This window comes from Vipera ursinii, assembly GCF_947247035.1.
Source record: "Vipera ursinii genome assembly, chromosome: 1".
NCBI classification, from domain to species: domain Eukaryota; kingdom Metazoa; phylum Chordata; class Lepidosauria; order Squamata; family Viperidae; genus Vipera; species Vipera ursinii.
Genome location: NC_139512.1, coordinates 251,655,126 through 251,670,134, shown reverse-complemented (window position 1 = coordinate 251,670,134; position 15,009 = coordinate 251,655,126).

Sequence of the window (15,009 nt, the reverse complement as noted above, 5' to 3'; positions counted from 1 at the left end):
AGTGGAGTTTAGGGAGTGTCAGTGTTCTCCTTATATGGGCTTCAGGTGTGGATGTGTCATGTGAGGGTCTTGTGATGGGTCCGGTAGGAGTCATCAGTGAGAGGACTCGTGATGGGTCTTGTGATGCGGAGGTTACATCAGGTCAGGGCCACTGGGAGGTGAACTGCTGGTGGGAGGGGGAGGGGGGCTTGTGTGGGTTGGTTGAGGGTCGTGCTGTGTCTGGTTGGCTGTGCGGTTGGTTTGGATTCTGAGGGGTTCATAGGCTGGTTGTAGGTCGAGCTGTCTGTTGATGGAATCGCTTATGGAGTGCCAGTCTTCGAGAGGCTTCTGTGCATAATGTAAGATGTTTACAAGTCCAAGATACTAGCTTGCAAGATATCTGTGACTGGATCATACAAAATGTTTACAAGACTGAAATAGAGTGTTGTATGGAGGAGGGAGAAAAGCCAGAGATGTCTATCTTAGGGGTGTATCTGTATTATCTCTGGGGGGTTTTTGTGCAAACATTATTATATTCTTATAATATTCAAGAACAACTGATTTATCAGGAACAGATTCAAGCAGAACAACATCTGCCTTGCTGATGGATGTCACCTCTACAGAATATGCATATATATAACAGCTGTGCACAAAATATGACAGTTCAATTTCCTACAAATTTTCACAATTCTAGATTAGAAACTTTGATATTAAGGATGGAATATAAAACTTTTCTTCAGAATTGATAGGATGTAGCTCATAGGGTGGCTGTTGTAGAGGAAAACAAAAATAGAAGGAATATTATGAACTCTAATTTGAGCCCTTGAGCAAGTTTCAAGTTTTTGAAACTTGATTATGTTTAGAGTTGCATAGTCCAGAATCCAATACATAGTGGGAAATCTAGAAAGGCTTGTCAAATGTCCAGTGGCCATGTAGTCATGCCCATATAGTTCTCGGGATTTTGTGCTTGTGAGCTATTAAGTATTTATTAAATTTATACGCTACCCATCTCATTATCGAGTGACTCTGGGAGGCTTACAACACCATGAAAAGAAGAAGGTAATACCATTAAAACATTAAAATTAACAGAAGTTGGATAAAACTAAGAAGCCGGATGAGAGTGGGGTCTTCTACTTAATCCATTAGTTGCCTCCAGCATGAAGCACACCCATCAAGGGCCCCAAGCCAATTGGCAGAGCCAATATGCGTATGTTCAAGCAGCACTTGCTTAGATCAGCAGATACACTACACTGGGATTGGCTAAACATATTTGGCTGCCTCTGGTATTCCTGTTCCTTTTCACGTATAGAAGAAAGCTGGTGACAGAATTTTACTTCAACACAGATAAAAGTATTCACTAGCACATTGGAAACCATAGGCTACAGGAGGGGATTGGAGGGAACGGGAGAGGGTGAACGATTTATACAACTTTCTCCTCTAATAGCCATAGAGCAAAAGTTTCTCTGCCACTACTGCTCCCCAGCACTTGCTACTTGAAGTTATTGCCTCACGGGCTGTGGTAGTAGAGCTAATGGTTGGAGAGCACCAGAAGGACTAAGTATTAACTTGGTTCCCAAACGGTTTGAAAGAGACCCAATAAATTTCTCAAAAGACAAAATGCCAATCTACCCATTCAGCTGTTAGAAAGTAATGCAATACCAGTGATCACCAAGTCTCAAGCTTAGTCCCAGTTGGTACAGAAATTTCAGTGTTGTGAATGCAGCTTGTCCTCGACTTACAACAGTTCATTTAGTTATCATTTGAAGCTACAATGGGCTAAAAAAAGTGAAATATTAGCATTTTTCACACTTAGGAATGTTGTAGCATCCCCATAGTCGCATGGTCAAAATTCCAACACTTGGCAACTGACATAAATATGAGTCAGTTGCAGACATAAATATGATGGTTGCAGCGTCCCAGCATTACACGATCCACCTTTTGTGACTTTCCAACAAGCAAAGTCAATGGGGAAGTCAGATTCACTTAACAACCGTGTTGCTAACTTAACAACTGCAGTGATTCACTTAGCAACTGTGGCAAGAAAGGTTATAAAAAGGGGCAAAGCTCACTTAACAAATGTTTCACTTAGCAACAGAAATTTTGGGCTCAATTGTGGTCGTAAGTCGAGGACTACCTCTATTAAGTGCTGTGATATGAACAGACCACAGACTTGTTTATGAAGTTCATTAAAACATCCTACTTATAGAATATTGCTCACTACTTTCAATTATTTTAAAAACATGTTTTGGGTATTTTAGGTAAACAAGATTATTATACATTAAATTTCAAGGCTTCCGTTATGGGTTAATTTTAGGAAATGGTGACTTAAATATGAAAAGATCAAGAAGAAGGATTACACCATGGTAAAATAAAAGCCGACCCTGCTTTCAATTATAGTTTTGTCAATTGGTAAATAACGCCTCTATTAATCATTTTAATTAACTATGAACATTACATGATACCAGCATCATGGCCCATATGTTCTGCTCCAGTCCCCCCAAATATTAAAAACTTTTAAATTGATTTGCCTAAAGAACATTCAATAGACTCAAGGTGGCATCCAGGAAATCCCAAAAGAAGATGAGTAAAAGGGGGAATGGTGATGCTAAACGTAGTTCTCGGTTTGTTTTTCTCCTGGACTCTCTGTTAATCTAATCATGTCCTGTAAAGCTCCTTTTCAATAATATAAATAAATAGATAAGACAACACATACTTTGGCTCCTGTTCTTCTTGGAAAAGTCCCTCTGGTATAGTCAGTGTTCCTTTCAGAGGACTATGTACATCAGTACATTTTTTATCCTGCAGAAATATTTAGCTTGGCTACCAGCCAAGGAATTCTGGAAGAATAGAACGTATTAGAGGATTTGCCTTCCACGTGTTTGGCACGCGTCACAGAAAAGTCTGTTCTTTTTTTTTTTTTGCTTTGCTTTGCTTTCCTTTTCTCCTTCTTTCTCCCTCTCTCCCTTCTCCCTCCCTTCCTCCTTTGCTCCCTCCCTCTATCAAATAACAGCTTTGTCAGAAAAAACATAGAACTCATAAGAAGAGCTGGGCATACTCTATTTTGGCACAGTGATACTATTCCATATAAGGCAAATTTAAATAATCTATTTACAATATATTTATGCTTCTTTTTTAATTTAAAAAGCACTTAAGGCAATGTTTTAATTTCCCTGTTTCTTCTGAAAAAAAACAACAACAGTAAAAAAATCTTTACAACTAGAAAAGCCCAGGATAGTTTAACTGCACTTTATTTTATGGGGACATATTTTAAAGGTAATTTTACCATCTACAAAATCTCTTGACCCAGACTTAAGAACACTGTCACCAAATAGCTGTATCATAAACTTAACTCTATACAATTAGTAAATTTTTCTGTCTTTTGACTTAAGTGTGTGTTCTGCTTCTTCTTATGGCATTTCCAATTTCTTCACTATTTCTATTGCAAAGTTACAGAAAGAAAATAGCTTAAGAAATATTTCTATTAGGTTTTGTAGCACTCTGGACTGTCAATGACAGCTTAATTTGAGAAGCCAGGGTGATGTTTGGTTCAACAGATGGTGCTACAATAGAAATCTACAAAGATAACGGAAAGCTTCAACAGCATTAAATGGGAGCTTTTAACCAGCTACATTTAATTCAGTACAGTGAGTGCATGGATCCTTTTTATAATTATTCTGACTTCTAGGAGTCCCTAAAAGAAATAAGATACACTTTGGCTAAAGCATAACCAATATAAGAAGTGAAGTAACACATTTCTAGAATTGGCTGCATTTGTCACTAAATGGTAAGATCCAGTTGAGAAAATAGAGTTAAGGTTGTTGATAGTGATGTATAGAAAGAGAGATTTCTAATGCAGTCCTAAAGTGTTTGGATAACTAATTCTAAAACTAGGAGAATCTAGGGAGCAGTAGCAATTACATTGTCTTCTGATGTTTTTAAGGTCTATATGATGACCAGAATGATATAGTATTATTAAACTATCCAATAAGGCAAACCAAAATGCTTAACAGAGGTTTCTCAATAACTTCTACTTTGTTCTAAGGCATAACTTAATTTTGCTTACAAAGTGGCCATACCATGGAAGCTTGCCATATTCTTCATTAACTCATTGCCTCCAGATATGTTGCATTTCAATTACCATCAGCCCCAAACACTACTGTGATAATTAAAATCCAACATATCTGAAAATTTGGTAAGTTATGGCATAGTACTAGTGTTCTCAGAGGGTGGGCATACCCCACTGTAACCCTTAAAATACTGGAGAAAAAAAGGGTGTTAGAATGGCTAAGATAGCTTCTATTTCTATTAAACATTATTTAAATTATCACATGTAGATGTGCCAATGCTGCTGCTGGATGTTTGTCTGCATGTAGTCCAAAACTGTTAAACTATTATGCCACTTAGTTTTAAGTACATGTTATAAAATGCAACAGTTGTGCCTTGACCCAACATAGTCTGTAAAATGCAGGGTGGGTACTGTAATGTATAAATCAAAAATTGATATCTTATACTTCATAACAAGGATGTCACAGTAATATACCAGGTTTAATTTTTTAAATGAATATTATTACATTAATATATGTTACATCATATTATATTATATGAGCCATGGTGGCGCAGTGGTTAGAATGCAGAACTGCAATTGGGGACAATATGCTGAGTCTGTAAAATGGCTTAGAGAGTGTGGTAAAAGCACTGTGAAGCTGTATTTAAGTCTAAGTGCTATTGGTATTGCCATTATATGCCATTATTCTAAACCTATTTTATGTCTACATTACAAGAAAAATATCACTAATCAGGGAAGTGCTTACAGTAGTCTTGCTAGGGATTTCAGAACGGACTTAGTGCTTTGAAATATTTCAGCAGCACTGCATGCAATAGATCACAGTGATTTGTATGTGATTTATGGTAAGGAAAAATAACTAATGAGGATGAGCAGGTTTTCTATACTTCTAATAACACTGATATACATTATTCTGTATTTTAAAAAATCATTTAGAATAAGGCTATTTAAACCATTCGACACAGTTATAAGTCAACAATACTGGTATTTAGAAAAACATGATTCATAGCTTTAGGTGATTTTAAATTATGACTCTGGTGTATACTTCAGGATCTAAAATTGTTATTTCATATTAATTCTGCTTATTTTCACTCACTCTCAGCCCAACTCACCTCACAGGATTATGGTTGTAGAGAAAATAAGAAAAGGAAAATGTGCTGGATATCTTTACAGCCTTGAGTTATTTGTAAAAATAATAAAGGCACGATACAATTTTTTTAAAATATTATTCTCTCTTAATGCAAAATAAGTGCTAGTATTAATTTTGTTGTTCTTTTCAACAATCAAATAATTGAATCACTCATTGTTCTTATTAAAATCATATTTCTTAGATTAAAAAACTACACAGTACTACTGCTGACATATCCATTAGCAACAGAGAATAGTAATATTAATAACGGTTGAATCTCAGATTATGTTTTTTGTATAACAGATTTGCAGTTAATTTGGTTATTTATTTATTTAAATTTGTATAGCTATGTAACTCTAATGGACTCTTTTTAAGTTTTTAAGGACTGACTAAGAATTCAGATTTACAGCCCCAGCATCTGTTGCTAATAGCTGTTAAATGAAGAAAGAAAGAAAATAATATCAGTCTATGCTTAAATTGATGTGTTAATTCAAGTTAAGTAATCATGCAATATTGTGTATATTGACTTGCTAAAGATTTATAGCAGATGTGTGGCATTGAACTGTGGTCCTGCGCTGCAATATGTTTCAGATATCAAGCTCTATAATAACAAAATCTAAATATGAAGACTTTGTCAACTTTGCATCAGAAACAGCTAAATATCCACTAGCTTACTAAATTCATATTCAGTAGTTATGTCATGCAAGCCGTAATTTATTTCAAACCAGGATTTGAAAGGTGTTTTTAACTATCAACAAAACCCACATCACTCCCTTAAGCAACTGTCAGGTATGAAGGAACAAACAGTTCGTATCTAAAAGTTCAACAGAAAAGGTTTATTTTACAACATTAGGGCTGCAAGTGGAGAGTTTAAAAATATGGACTTTACTGAATCACAATGCTGTAAATTGTCTTTCTATAAACCTGCTTCTTCATTAAAATCTTATTTGCTTGGTAATCTCCTTTGATCGCTAAAGTTATAAGAACCCCCTCCTTTCCCTTTGATACTATCAGTGTAGCTTTTGACCAGGGAGCGTGATGAATTAAATGTATGACAGATATGACAGGTGAGGAGTGCTCGGAGGGGGCTTAAACAGCAGGGATAAGACAAAGCCCCCTTTTAAGAACAACCCCCACCCGATGACGAAGCCATTAATGACCAACTAGAGAATCCCTCTATTTGCTCTACTGGATGAGGAGCAAGCTGATACTACAGACAAAGCTTTGTTAGCCACGGGGCAGTTTTTCAATCAGGCCACACAGCCTATTAATTGAAAGGTCTCTTCTCCATCCTTGTCCCCTTGGCATTTGATACACTGAACTCTCTTAAGTAAACAGCCCCCTTCCTATATAATGTTGTATTCAGCCACCTATTGGACGTTTATCGCTAGACTCAGGATATTGAAGTTTATAAACCTGAAAATCTACTTGCAGGAAAATCTGTTTGCAAGTTCCAGTGGAAAAAGAACTTACAAATTACAAATCCAAGGAATTTGGGAAGTCAATCTTATTAGGATTATCGGGACAAGTATTTGATTGTTGAAGCTCAAAAATGCAGAATCAAGAGACTCTTTTTCAGCTTCTTGTATTAAGGCTTAATAACTCATTTTATTATAACAAATATAACAAAGATGATAGTATAATCATTTGTAATAATCCTCACCAATGAAGAGCATCTATCTATAAATAAATCTATCAATGTGGTTGCTAGGAGTCAAAAACAGCTTGTTGGTATATCAACATCATCAACAACAACATATTGCCAGTTGATAATATTGAGTAATAATCCAGAATATTTAAAAAGTCACTTCTATTTAAATAATTGAGGATATTGTTTTTGTCTTTTTAAATGTTTTGGCTAATCTGGTATGTATAGAGATGCAAAAAGAAAGCCGAAATAATAGAACATTTATATAATGACGAAAACACTGAACTATGCCTATAAAACTTTTCACATAGGTGATGAAAGAAGAATCTGAGGTACTTTCAAAATACAGATTTTATGAGGTTACCAAATGTGCAAATAGATACAAAGTCACTTGAAATTGAAACTGTTTCTTAAAGCTATCTCTACCATTAGGCAGATATCTAGCTTTTGTGGTTGGTACTAGAAGGTAACAAAGACTGGAATTCACTTGTTTCTCGTGTTTTCCTGAGAAGTTAACCCTTCTTTATTCTGTCACAGAAGTGTGTGTATATGTCACTCAGTCTGCCACTGAGCAATATGGAAAGCTGTATCTACCAAGATCTTGGTGGAAAGAAAATTATCTTGGGCAGCATTTCAGTTGATGTTAAACTCTTAAAAGAATTGTTCCAGGGTTATAAAGAAGCTAATTTTATCCTGGGTCTGGAACTGGTGTAGCTGTACAAAAAATTCTCTAAAGGTGTCAAATGAATATATTCTTGTATTCTTTTCAATTGTTCAAAAGAACCAAATTTGTATCCTTATTTAGGATATAAGGGAAATGGGGTTAGGGGAACATTTATTTGAACAAGGTAATTAATTCTTCATGTGAAGGTTAATAAAAGAAAATAGAAACGGTAGAAAAGGCATTTTTGTACATTGGTGCTGAATCAAAATGAGTACAAAAAACAAACAGCAACCTATGTGGTGATTTGTGCTAAAGCCCAAGGTATGTGACATTTTCCACTACAATATTACCCATAGCTCATACAGAAGTTAGACTGAAAGAAATTCAAGGGGAAGACATCCTTTCACATACACTACAAAGCAATTGTGCTGTTGCAATTCCTTATTCATGCCACTTCTGGCCTCTGTTTCATGAGTTACAGCTTCTGCTGAGAGATGTGAAATGACTTGTATCTAAAACACAGACTCAAGTCCCCTACAACTCCCATCTCTAACACTGTCAATAGGCCTGCACTATGTCTGTTCGCAGGTCGGCATTCATACAGATCATTTAACAGAAGGGCAAAGACGACATTCAGGAAAATGCTTTCAGACCTTATCTGAACAACAATACTTAACTTTCACCACCTGGGCATGGCTTCCGGAGGGAAACAATCACACACTTTTTCTTTTTGGACAAGTCCCCGGCAGAGGTTAAATGCTGTTTTTAAAATCCTTTCAACTCTGTGACATTCTATTCAACCCAACACACTGAGCTTTATCATGCATATTTAGAGTACAATTTTTAATTTCATGCCCCCACAGTCATAAGGGGAGGGAGAGATAATTAAGAGTAAATGAGACAAGGCACACAAAATCTGTCCCATATTCCTTGCTAAAGCCTTTGGCTCAGATAAAGGATACACTGTAACAAGTATTGCTAAAGGTAATGTATTACATTCATTATAATGGAAGTGTCAAAGATCCACTAAGAGGCATCCAAATGTCCCATTTTGCATATAATGATACAAATCCATATTTATAATGTAGAGATGAGCAATTACCAGGCTTGTTTAGAACAAAAAGAAACACTGGGAAAGTCACAGTAGTTTTATACATCTTGATGTATGTTCGTTATATAAAATGAATGTATATCTTAGTGAAAAGTGTAATTTACTTTTCAGTAACTATGTTTACAATAGAAGTGTTAACACGAAACAGATGTTTCTATTTAGGAAGATTTGAAGTAACAGAGAGCTTGTCTCGAGAAACTGTAATGACTCTTAGATGCATTGGGAGAACAATTTGTCGAAGTCCTAGTGAACATGGCCCAGGACCATGTTGCCTTAAGTTTCTGAGAGTTGCAGGATGGAAAAGAAAATTCTAGAGTTTTGATCCCCATTCCATCAATAATTTCCCCCCATAATGCCATCTTATTTCATGTACTATGATTAATAACCATAAATATTGTATTCTACACCACAATTGCAGAAAATAAGACTATAGTTATACTTCTTTCAATTGATCTAAGCGGTACAATTTCCTTTAATCCTTGGAGTTAAACCTTTGGAGATAATTATCTACCCATTTAAAGGCTTTTCAGTTGTATCCTAACTAATTTTACAAAACAGCATGATTCATAATAAACACATTCCCAAATGCTTTCTCCCTCCCACTGTCAATCAAAAATGGTGAGTTCAATTTACATTGACCTCTGAATAACCTACAAGCTAAGTTTTAAAGGTCTTCAACTCTGCCTCAATCTCCATCAGGAAGTGGTGTCCTCTGAAAATGTTCTTTGAAAGACAGCAAAATCTAAAGTGACCCAGGAGTCAAAATTCCATCCTGTCTCTATTCAGGAGAACCTCATTCACCCTTTTAGGGTTCCATCCATCTTCATTTGCTGTCATTTCCTCCAACTTTCCAATTCCAGGACAGAAGGATGTTATTATTTCTTCTCCACTTTCCTTCATTTTACAACATTTACAAGCTTTCCTTTAGCAATACCAATAAAGTTTTTTTTTATTATAAGTTGTTATAGGCTATAGTTTCTATGATAAAATTCCGAAATTTGTGGTAACAGAATCATTGAAATAGAGAAGATTTTATAAATCATCATGTTGATCCATTTCTAATACAGAAATCTCAGAGTTTATGATGTTACCAATGAATAATTAGCCAACCAACATGAATGCAGTTCAAATAGCATCAAAAAGTCCAGATCAGAGATAGACGCTTAAAAATGTGAATATTTGTCTGCAGTATTATTACTCATTATTGGTTTCCTTGGCTACTGCTATTTGTATTATAAAGCTGCTTTTAATATTTATTCTTTTTTATGTACATTTTTAGTTTTTACGAGGGTGGGGAGGAAAATGAAGGGATAGGGTATGGTGTTGGGATAGCGGGAAAGTTGGTGAAGGGGTTGGGGTTTCCCCAAATTACATTCAATATTTAGCAAACAGCATATTGTCTGGGTTGATATATATCAATAGAAGTAGATACAGTATATAACAATAACAATAACAGATATAGCAAATTATAGTAAACAATGTTAAATTTTCAATCTATAATATTTTTCTTAGTAAAATAAGATCAAAAAATAAGTATCACATTCCTTTCTCTGTAATTTGTTTGTCTAGCCATTGATAAAATTTATTCCAGGTTCTATAGTAGACTAAATGCTCTTTTTCTTTAATCTCTAAAGTTAATCTATCCATTTCTGCACAGTCTAATATTTTCTTGATAAGCATTTCTTCAGTTGGTAAACTCTCATTTTTCCAGTATTGGCCATACATAATTCTTGCTGCATAATTCTTGCTACATGTAATATTGAATGCCCAGTCTCTTTATCATAATTGGGATCTCTCATTCCTAACAAAAACAATTCTGGTTTAAATTCTATTTGTTTTCTAACCATCTTCTCCAACCATAAATGTATCTTAAGCCAAAACCTTTTAGCTTTAGAACATGTCCACCAGAGATGATAATAGGTACCTGGTCTTTGGCTGCATTTCCAACAAACATTTGAGGTATTTTTAAACATTTTTGCTAGTCTCATGGTGTCATGTGCCATCTATAAAACATTTTATACAAATTTTCTTTATATGATACAGCTTTAGTCAATCTAATATTTCTATCCCATAACTTTCCCCATTCTTCAAGTTCTATAGTGTGACCAGCTGAATTGGAAGGCAAGCATGAAGCTCCACTGCCACGGAGGTCCGTAAAAGCCTTCCACATGGCTCCTAGGAACTCTTCCAAGTTGCAGTAAATTATAATTTTTAATGTGAAAGAAGAGATAAAACACATATAAGGCAAATAATATTAACTGTACTTAACTGAATGCAGTTTATTAGAATTACCAATCTTGAATCACCGTTTTGTCTGTCTCACTCTTACAAAATTTGTTGTCCCTAATCCTAACTTGATGTTCAGAGAATGCCGTCTGCAAATCCCTGAATCAAACAGACTTTGAAATTAGGCTCTGTAGTGAACTTTTATTTCCATATTTAAAAGAGCTTCAAACCCGGGCCTGAATGTGCACATGAAGTTTAATTGTTCTGATAAAATTATTGGAGAACGACCAGGGGTGAGAAATGATGGGAGACAATGCTACTAAGATGTCTTTGGTTAAATGGAAAGTTGTAGTTCCTAGAAGTCTCATGACACCCATTTTGAGAATATTTCCCTGGCCTTGTCTCAAAAATTTCACATATGAAAAGTTGGCTATTACAATTTAGAGCTTTGGTATACAAGGGGACCAGGAAATCGTAAGGATGCGTCATCAAATTCAAAGAAGCCTTTTACTGTAATGATTTATGAATAAACAATCCAGATCAGCATTGGGTGTGCAGCTTTGAATCACATGGGAATTTAAAAGGAGAAATGACATGGATTGCTCCCTTATTGTTCAGATTTGGTACCTACTGAATGGACTAAAAGTAAACAATTTTCACATCTGCCAAGGATAGATTAATTTTCCTGACAAATATACTTTAAAAATGGCCAATTAGTTCTAGTTAAATGACATTCATTTTTTGCCCAAATTATCATTGTTTCTTTAACTTGTCCTTCCTCCATCTTTAGATTAAGCAGAAACCTGTAGTTTTTTAATCAGCTTCTCATCTGTTTTTAACAATATATGATCGAGTTCTGTCTGTTCATTGTAGAGCCCCGTTGTTTTCAAGTCTTTTTCATTTCTTGTTTGAATTTGGAAATATGGCCACCATGCTAAATCAATACCTTGTTGATATAGGTCTTGTCTAGATTTCAATCTTCCTTCATTATCCAAATAAGTCCTTATATGTTACAAGTTTATCATAATTAATTAGGTCTGGGTAAGCAAAAGCTTCCATTGTTGAAAACCATTCAGGTATCTTAATATAAGTTTTCCCCCCTTTACTTTTCCCCATTCTAAGAGAAGTGTGTTTCTTATGGTATGGCTCTGAAAGCATCTAAGCCGGCTTTTTCCTTCCCATACCATAAGAAGGCAGGTCATGCCCCTCAAGATATAATACTTATTCTAACTTGCTTCATAGGATTAAGTATTCCTGCTCTTCTTGGTAAAAAGGATGGAATACAAATTTAATTAATTCATAGAAATAACTTGACCCAAAAGCATTTTAGGATGTAGGGCTTACAAATAAGAATGCACCTGAAGAAAGTGCATTGACTGGGGTTGACTGGGCTTAGTGCCTTAAAGATAGGTTTGAGTATTGCTTTTTAATAATGTAATTATTGAGATATAATTCTATTTGAGTTAAATAGTCTACGACATTATTATTATTAGCTACATTTATTAAGGATGTTCTTAGAAAGGGCTAGGTTTAAATTTTTATGCTTTTCTTAATGCCTTGTATTATAACTTCAGCATGTTTCTTTCAAGTCTACTTGACTTTGGAAAAATACACATACTGTTTGTTGTTTTTTGGTTCGCTGGTTCAGTTTATAAAACTGCTATTTCCTGCCAAATTCCATCTATGTATTAATGTAACAATGTCCAGTTCAGTATGGCTTTTTGAAAAAAACTCAATTAGTTATCTGTTTAATTCCAATTATCGAGGTCGCTGACTTGATTCCTATCCTTTGTGTCTTGTAGCCTTTCTCGCCTATATACATAGTTTAGCTTCTATTGGATAGGTATTCTGAACAAATGAATAAAAACAGACATACATAAGTGATCATATTACAATGTCCTGAGCTATTTGATTGCCATTCTTTCACCATATAACTAGTTTAATTGAAGTCAGACATGTTGTCTGATTCCAGCAATATTATTGTGTCTGTATTCATACTCCCCCCCCAAAAGTGAATTCAATGATGATATGAGGGTATTATACATTCAGTGCTTATATTATGTAAGTACTGAAAATAAATTAAGCACTTCACATCAACTGAAAATTAGGCCTATTTCTGAAAGCTAATACTCATATTACTGGGAAAAGGCAGGAAAATCAGAAATGAAAGAAGACAATGGTAAAGCTAGTAAGAAACAAACTGTCTCTGTGTATTTCTAACATTATTCACATGGAACCCTTTCTGATCTTGTGGGTCACAATTGTGGGTCAGACACAATCAAAGCAGCTGAATTGGAAGGCAAGCATGAAGCTCCACTGCCACGGAGGTCCGTAAAAGCCTTCCACATGGCTCCTAGGAACTCTTCCAAGTTGCAGTAAATTATAATTTTTAATGTGAAAGAAGAGATAAAACACATATAAGGCAAATAATATTAACTGTACTTAGCTGAATGCAGTTTATTAGAATTACCAATCTTGAATCACCGTTTTGTCTGTCTCACTCTTACAAAATTTGTTGTCCCTAATCCTAACTTGATGTTCAGAGAATGCCGTCTGCAAATCCCTGAATCAAAACAGACTTTGAAATTAGGCTCTGTAGTGAACTTTTATTTCCATATTTAAAAGAGCTTCAAACCAGGGCCTGAATGTGCACATGAAGTTTAATTTTTCTGATAAAATTATTGGAGAACGGCCAGGGGTGAGAAATGATGGGAGACAATGCTACTAAGATGTCTTTGGTTAAATGGAAAGTTGTAGTTCCTAGAAGTCTCATGACACCCATTTTGAGAATATTTCCCTGGCCTTGTCTCAAAAATTTCACATATGAAAAGTTGGCTATTCCAATTTAGAGCTTTGGTATACAAGGGGACCAGGAAATCCTAAGGATGCGCCATCAAATTCAAAGAAGCCTTTTACTGTAATGATTTATGAATAAACAATCCAGATCAGCATTGGGTGTGCAGCTTTGAATCACATGGGAATTTAAAAGGAGAAATGACATGGATTGCTCCCTTATTGTTCAGATTTGGTACCTACTGAATGGACTAAAAGTAAACAATTTTCACATCTGCCAAGGATAGATTAATTTTCCTGACAAATATACTTTAAAAATGGCCAATTAGTTCTAGTTAAATGACATTCATTTGGAAGGGGGAAAATAACACTATTATTACCAGCATTCATTGTGTGAATAGATTTGTGTTAGAGGTAATGCATGTCTGAGACAGTTCACTGGACTTCTGTTGTATAGAGGACAAAAATGCAATTATCACGATATCCATTTTAATAGGAGCTTGGACAAATCTTATATGAAGAAAAGTATATTGTGCTGTGAGAGTTTATGGTTTATACTACTTGTCAAAGGGCTCTTGATCAAGAGGAAAGTGTCTTTCTTGAATTGTACACATATGTTATTATATTTGTATACTTGTCTTGAATGGAAAAAGAGGTCATCAGTTATGCTGAATTTGAAAAACAGAATTAAATAAAGTCATGACCTTGGCTACTAACAACTGAAGTATCACTACCATTCATGGAACATGTAAAAACTAAAAGTCAGAGCCCAAGGGTTATTCTTATGACAGGTTAATAAACACAGCTAAAATGACAGTTAATAAACAAAAACTAAGCCCTTCAATTACAGCAATAAATTGTTCAATTGGTTAAATGTCCACAGTTTTTTTCTCCAAACCCTGGAGTGAACTGTTAAATCAATAAACTATTGCCTCACTTGGCAAACAGATATTGGCAGCAGTCTCTGGCTGACGTGAAGTAGCCCCTTAAGAATCGTTTGGCTGGCCAATAGTTTCCTTAGGACTTGAAAGAGGAAAAAAAGTGAACTTTTAACCAAAACTAAAAGCAAAAGTACACTCGAATATCATTCTCAAAACAGAATGAATCTTTTCTGTAAAAACCCCCCAACCCACATGGGTTTTCCATTCTAAAGTAACTTTTCATGTGGGCTATCTCACAAATACTTTTGCCACAGAAAGCCTTCACTCTGTAGTCAGTTGTGAGAAAGTCAGATACATACATATGCATATGCATATGCATATACATACACACACACACACACACACACACACACACACATATATATATTTATATGCAGCATATAAAATTAGACTAGCAAATATTATCTTCATAATAAGATTTTTTTTAAAAAAACCCACATTTTTGGCAAGGAAAA